Source organism: Anas platyrhynchos, chromosome 36 (genome assembly GCF_047663525.1).
Source record: "Anas platyrhynchos isolate ZD024472 breed Pekin duck chromosome 36, IASCAAS_PekinDuck_T2T, whole genome shotgun sequence".
In the NCBI taxonomy this organism is placed as follows: domain Eukaryota; kingdom Metazoa; phylum Chordata; class Aves; order Anseriformes; family Anatidae; genus Anas; species Anas platyrhynchos.
This window is the reverse complement of record NC_092624.1, coordinates 577,320-583,454: the sequence shown is the minus strand read 5'-3', so window position 1 is coordinate 583,454 and position 6,135 is coordinate 577,320. Positions and strand designations below refer to the sequence as shown.

At 39.9% G+C, this 6,135-nt stretch overlaps 1 long non-coding RNA gene across 1 annotated transcript; it reads left to right on the top strand.

Annotated features, from left to right (window-relative positions):
• The first annotated feature begins 417 nt into the window (after nt 1–417).
• Nucleotides 418–5,435, top strand: LOC140000969 (uncharacterized). Its single transcript, XR_011806163.1, has 7 exons — nt 418–557; nt 1,351–1,452; nt 2,008–2,080; nt 3,418–3,523; nt 4,036–4,223; nt 4,333–4,411; nt 5,295–5,435. It is a non-coding gene; the product is annotated as an uncharacterized lncRNA (long non-coding RNA).
• The last annotated feature ends 700 nt before the right edge of the window (nt 5,436–6,135 follow it).

Genomic DNA, 6,135 nt, shown 5'->3' with positions numbered 1-6,135 from the left:
TATACTGCAGATTTGCTGCATTGTTCTAAATTAAATAGCAAGATAAGTGATGGCATCGTAGGCTGGGAAAATATTTCTAGAGTATTAGCGCATTTTGAGCATCATTTTAACTGTTTATGCAAACATGAAGATTATTAAAATCAGTGTTTATTTAGGTCTGTATGTAAACAGGTGATCATGTTGTATAGCATGCAGTAAATGGTTTGTGAATGCTGCTTGAAGAATGAAAAGAGTAAGTCAGCTCCACAAGGAATAAATGAATTTTGTTCATTTGTGCAATGCAGAGATTAGAATTAGACCAACAGCATGGAACCAAAGTCTTGCTGTGTGCCTTTTATCTGTAGGACAGTTCATGGAGGCTTCAGCAGCCCTATCTGTTTTCTAGCACTCTGAAATGTCCTCTGTGGTGCTGCACCCAGTTGAAAGCCTGCACTGATTGTGCTGAACTTTCCTAACAGGAGGCACGGGTCCTTCGTCGGACGCTGGCTGGGGATGTATGCTGCGATGCGGGCAGATGATGCTGGCCCAAGCACTGATCTGCAGACACTTAGGGAGAGGTGAGTGCTGGTCCTGAGGGAACTTTGGTATTGTCTGCAGACGCTTCTTCGTAAGTACTCCATTAAAAGCACAAACCCTGAATTTATTAGTGAGACTTTCTTTGATGCCCTGGTAACAGTTCCTAATGAATCAATTCATATTCAGCTGGGTGAAATCATCCCAGCCTGAAGCAGAGAAATAGGCATAGAAGGAGAACAAATGGGGAATCCTGTCGCCATTCTTTTATAAACCTTTTAGTGTAACACCCAAGTTGAGGCCAAGGGAAAACCTGCCACCGTGGGACAGTGCTCTTACCCTTCTCTTCACTCCTCACTTGTCAGCAGCACGAGGTCCAAACCCCCCTGGTGCAAGCTCTTAAGCATGCATGTCACATCCCAGGATGCTGCCAGTGGAGTGTTTGGACTTTCTGTATGGATCTTATGTTGTTATTTAATGGGTGCTTAGAAATCCAACAAGGTCTAAACACAGCCTGTACTTTTAAATAATCTTGGAAGCTCAGAGATACTGGAATGGCTATCAACATGCAGCATGATCCGTCAGAATATGTTTGCAGTTGATGTTTTTGTTTTGTTTTATTTTCCCTGTTTTTACAATCTAGCCTATGATGATAAAGGGCAGCTTGATGATAAATAACAAGCTTGGAATTCTAGGAGCTCTACACAAAATGTAAATATTCGAGATGAATTGAAATGTCTTTTAACATCTCATTATAAAGCTTTCTGCTGTCTAGACATTTGATCAGTGTAATGAAAACGTCACCATTTTTTATTCTATATCAATTTTTCCTTTCAGATTGGCAATGGGAAAAACACAAAAAACAACCAGAAGAATATCACAGAATCCTACGATGCTTTCTCGACAGGAAGGCTTGCTGTTATTCAATCCACCAGATGGGTAAGAACAAACATAAACTTTCAGGTTTTTTCCACTGAAATTTCTACTGTGTTGAATCACTAATTTGCAGTATGTTAATTCATAATTTTAAAAAGTGGATGTGAAGACAAGGTGTATGCTTATACAAAAATAAAAAGGTATGCAGATGGGCGCAAAGACTAGTAGTACAGAAACATTCCCTGAGACCTAAATAAAGCCATGTACTAGAATGTAGCTCTTGATAAACTCTGTAAGCCTTGGGTACCAGAGTCAGTAATGTTAGAATAGACAGTCTTGTAGCTTATTGCTGTAATTTGTAATAAAGGGCACTAACATTTGTTAACTTGTAATTCTCGTTATAGTTTAGAAGCCTTTTGTTTATTAAAGAAACTGGCACTCCCTAAGTTTTGAAAAGAGCATAGATTGAGAAAATAATTGTTATTGCTAAATACAGATTGCAGTTACTCTAGAATGTTTGACAGTCACGGTATTTACTGTATATTGTTCCCACATTCTTTATGGTCTCATTTTTCTTTGATTTTGTGTACGTGTGTCTTTTTTTCACTATGAAAACAGCACAGGTGGGTGTTGGAGAGGGGAAGTCAATTGGAGAATGGTTTGGACCAAATACAGTTGCTCAAGTACTAAAGTAAGTGAGATCATACCAGTCTCATTCAGAACGTACTCCCCTGGGGCAGCCAAGAGAAGGCCCAGGCAGAGTTTTGAAGGCTGCATCTCCCCCTGTCCCACAGTCAGGAATGTACTTGCCATCTATTTACAAGTGCAGCATGGAATGTCATGCCACAGCTCGGTGTGCAGGTACTGAGTTGGGAATGGGTGACCTCTAAATTTTAATAAAGGAAGAGCCTGAGGAGAAGAAACTGCAGGAAAGTCTCCTGCTACGCCGTCTGCATGCCCTCACCAGTCACACCACAGATGTATATTCCTTTCTGCACAGTGGCACAGCTCTGGCAGGTCGAGAGTGCCACCGTGTAGGTCGGAGTGGTGGTGTGAAACATCAGAGAGAAGCCATCTCGGCTGAGGAGGGAACTGAGCTGCAATTCCTCCCTTTCTGAGCAACAGTTCTGCCAGCAAGGCTACTGGATAAAGATGGGCAGCTCCTCATAGTCTGGGAGCCACACTGAAAGGAACTGAGGCTGCTCAGTTCTCCAGGGGTACGTGGAGGTGTCTTACCTCAGGCAGGGGCTAGGCTACAGGTCCTGCGAGCTCAGCAGCAAGTCTTTGACACCCTGGAACAGGCACATGATCTGAAGAGGGAGGGGAGCTGAAGCATGCCCTGGACTCCAGATCTTTCATGGCCAAGTTTTTCATGGTGAAACGCTCACCCCCATTTCTTTCTGGCTTATTTGAAACAGCTAATTCTGCCAGTGCAGCTTAAGAGTGTAGCTCCCTTCCCCAAAGGTTTGGATTTTGCAGAAGTGGACATAAAACTGTGTGCTGCTGTCTCCCACTGAAGTTTTGGTGCCCCAAACCCTTAGCTGATTTAGCTTTTAATGCCCCATTTCTGCTGTGCACGCAGGCTCAGGCAGAAGTAATTCCACTGAATTCAGTGGAATTTCTTAAGCAAAAAGTAATCTGCAAAACTGGCATAGGAATTTTTTTCTTTTCCAGATGAGAAAAGACACAACTGGGCAAGAACCCAGTGCAGAGACTGTCGAGTGCAATAAAAAGTAATAAACTTGATGTAGTTGGACTGTTACTGTCACTGCACTTAGCAGTAAGACAAAACAGTTTGCACATGGTGCAGCGCATATGTTTTTCCTGGTACCAGTCAGTACCTATTTTTCTAAAGATATTAAACATTTAATGTTTAAAGTTTTCTTTTTCTTACATGGAGACTTTAAAAAATGCAGAAAGGATGTTTTTTCTTAAGAAAAAAAAATAAATAAATCAAATGGTTCTGAGTGTAAAGCTACCCTTTTGATCCAACTAGTTTATATTAATTAGTACCTTAATGTTTTCTAGGAAGCTTGCTTTATTTGATGAATGGAATTCATTAGCAGTTTATGTATCTATGGGCAATACGGTGGTCATTGAAGACATCAGGAAGTGACACCTCATCAGTTTTCTGGTAACAGTTTCTGATTTGACTCCATTTGCCAGCATGTATCTAAACATGAACAAATACTTGGGGGGCCATGGCTTTGTCTTGCAAGGGTAAGAAGAGGGAAGAAGGACATACAAACTCAGTTGTGTTTTTTTGATCCCTGATGCCAACTTCGTGCTCACATCACTGGATGTGAAGAGCTCCTTGAAGAATTTCTACTGTCATCATTGCTGCCATTTCATTTCTCTGGCGTTTTATAGGCAAAGCTTGACACTATTAATAACATTAATAGGACATGTCACTGCAGTCTTAAATTGTCATCCCCCAATCATTTATCTAACGTCTCACTTGGACGTGCCAGCACATACTGTCTGCTAGAATTACTTCTACTAAATAGCTGTAATTGCCATGCCCGGCTCGTTTTGTCTTGGGTGCCCTATAAAGATCCCTGGCAAACTAGCTTAATTCACTACTGAGAGGAAGATCTGCTTTGTGTTCCTCTGTGCGTTGACTGATTTCTAGTTTTATTCCCGCAGAAAAAATGTGCTGGTGCCCTCCTCAGAGCAGCAGCGCGTCCCACAGCAGTGCACATTTGCACAGAAGTGCTCTTGGCCGAAGCAAGAACGCAGGAGGACTCTGCACAGGCTGGAAAGCCCTCTTGCTTATTATAACTCTACGACTAGGGATAAATCACATAAATCCTGTATATATTGATGCATTTAAAGTAAGGTTTTCTTTCGATTCATTGCTCGTTACTGTCAAATAAGTTTGGGTATCTGTGATGTCAGTAAAGAAATAAATTACAATTTCCTTTATTCCTTTTGAACTCCTAGGAATGCTTTAAGATGCCACAGTCTTTGGGAGCATTAGGAGGGAAACCAAATAATGCCTATTATTTCATAGGATTTTTAGGTAAGGAAAAACGAAACTTATTCCAAATGTGCAGATGATCAAAAGAGAACATTTTTTGAAGGGGAAATAGTAAGGAGTCTAAGCGTGAACCTCTAGAAGTAAAGAAAGATGAGAATAGAATAAAATAAATGAAGAAGCATATCTAAAAGAGTTTAGAAACAGTATGAGATGATCCTTAACAGGAGCAGAAAGTTAACAACAAAGCTAGGTGTAAAAATAAGTGATGACATCAACAAGAGCAGCATACTAAGAATAGCTGATAGCATTTGACAAGTGTATTGGTCAAATGTCACTTTTATTTTCTTGTATTTCAAAACTGTTTCTGATAGCAGTATCTTTTTCACCTTTTGCATACCTTCTGTTATTAAGTATTGCTCTAATTAATTTAAAATGCATTCCTTCAGATTTCACCCCACTTTGGGCCAAAATTTTGCAACCCTATTTTGTCCTTTTGTAAAACCTAACCTGTTTTAGTTAGGCTTTTTTGTTCCAATTTCTGAATAAATGCCTAATGGGATTATAGATTGCATCTGTGAACATCCTGTACCTTTTAATCTGTCAAATGTTAGTGTTTACAACACTTGAGATTTAAAAAAAAAAAAAAAAAAAGTACTGGATCTCACATGGAAAAATAAAAGTATGTGACAAAGATAGAACATAACCAACCAAAAAATTACAGTAATAGGTCACCAATAGGAAGTTATACTAAATACCCTGTGGGAAACGTTGTGTCTAAACCTTCCGATTCTCTTAAAGAATCCGTAGCTGGAAAGTCTAGATTATACTGACTGCGATGGCAATCTAATTTCTATTTTACAGTTCTGGACCAAGTGCTTATTAATGTCACTTGCTTATTTTTAACATACGGCTTTTACCCATCCAGGCAATGAGCTGATCTATCTGGACCCTCACACCACTCAAAGCTTTGTAGATTCAGAAGAAAATGGCACGGTTGACGATGAGAGTTTCCACTGCCCGGAAGCCCCACATAGAATGAAGATCATGAATTTGGACCCTTCAGTAGCTTTAGTAAGTGTCAGGAAATCTGGAATGCATGTACTTTATCTCAAAGTAATGTCTCTCTACATTGGTAAGGGCAGCAATGCATCTCCTTGAACAGAACCAAGATCACAAAGCTGTCTTCTGTGATCAACACATAGTAGTTTGTACATAACTACATGGAGAATCTTAGGGCAAGTGGGGAGCTGTCTGTACTGTAGGGAGCTCGCTTTGTTTTCTTTACTGAGCAGCTTTTACTTCTTTCAAGAGGCATTATAATGGTCAGAGCAAGGAACTGAAACAGGTTTACGTGTTTTATTCTATCACTACTTTATGTTTGGTCACAAACATAAAGTTACTTAAAGACAAGTTACTTAAACTTACTTTATATCATAAGTTAAAAATGTTTAAGTGGAATTATTGTATTTCACCCCAAATTACAAATACAAATGTATTATTTGTAATTCACCCAAAATGTCATGGGGGTACTGTGGTATTTGAAAAAATTGGATCTGATCCCATGCCAGTATCCTGTGATTGGGTGATTGACAGTTGTCACCAGTGGGATGTGTTTCTAAAGCTTTAAACAATCTGTACAGATACAGGTATCTGTCATTCATTGGTTGGTTAGGGTTAGGTTTAGGTTTAGGGTTAGGGTTAGGGTTAGGGTTCGGGTTAGGGTTAGGGGGTTAGGTTTATGGTTAGGGGTTAGGGTTAGGGGTAGG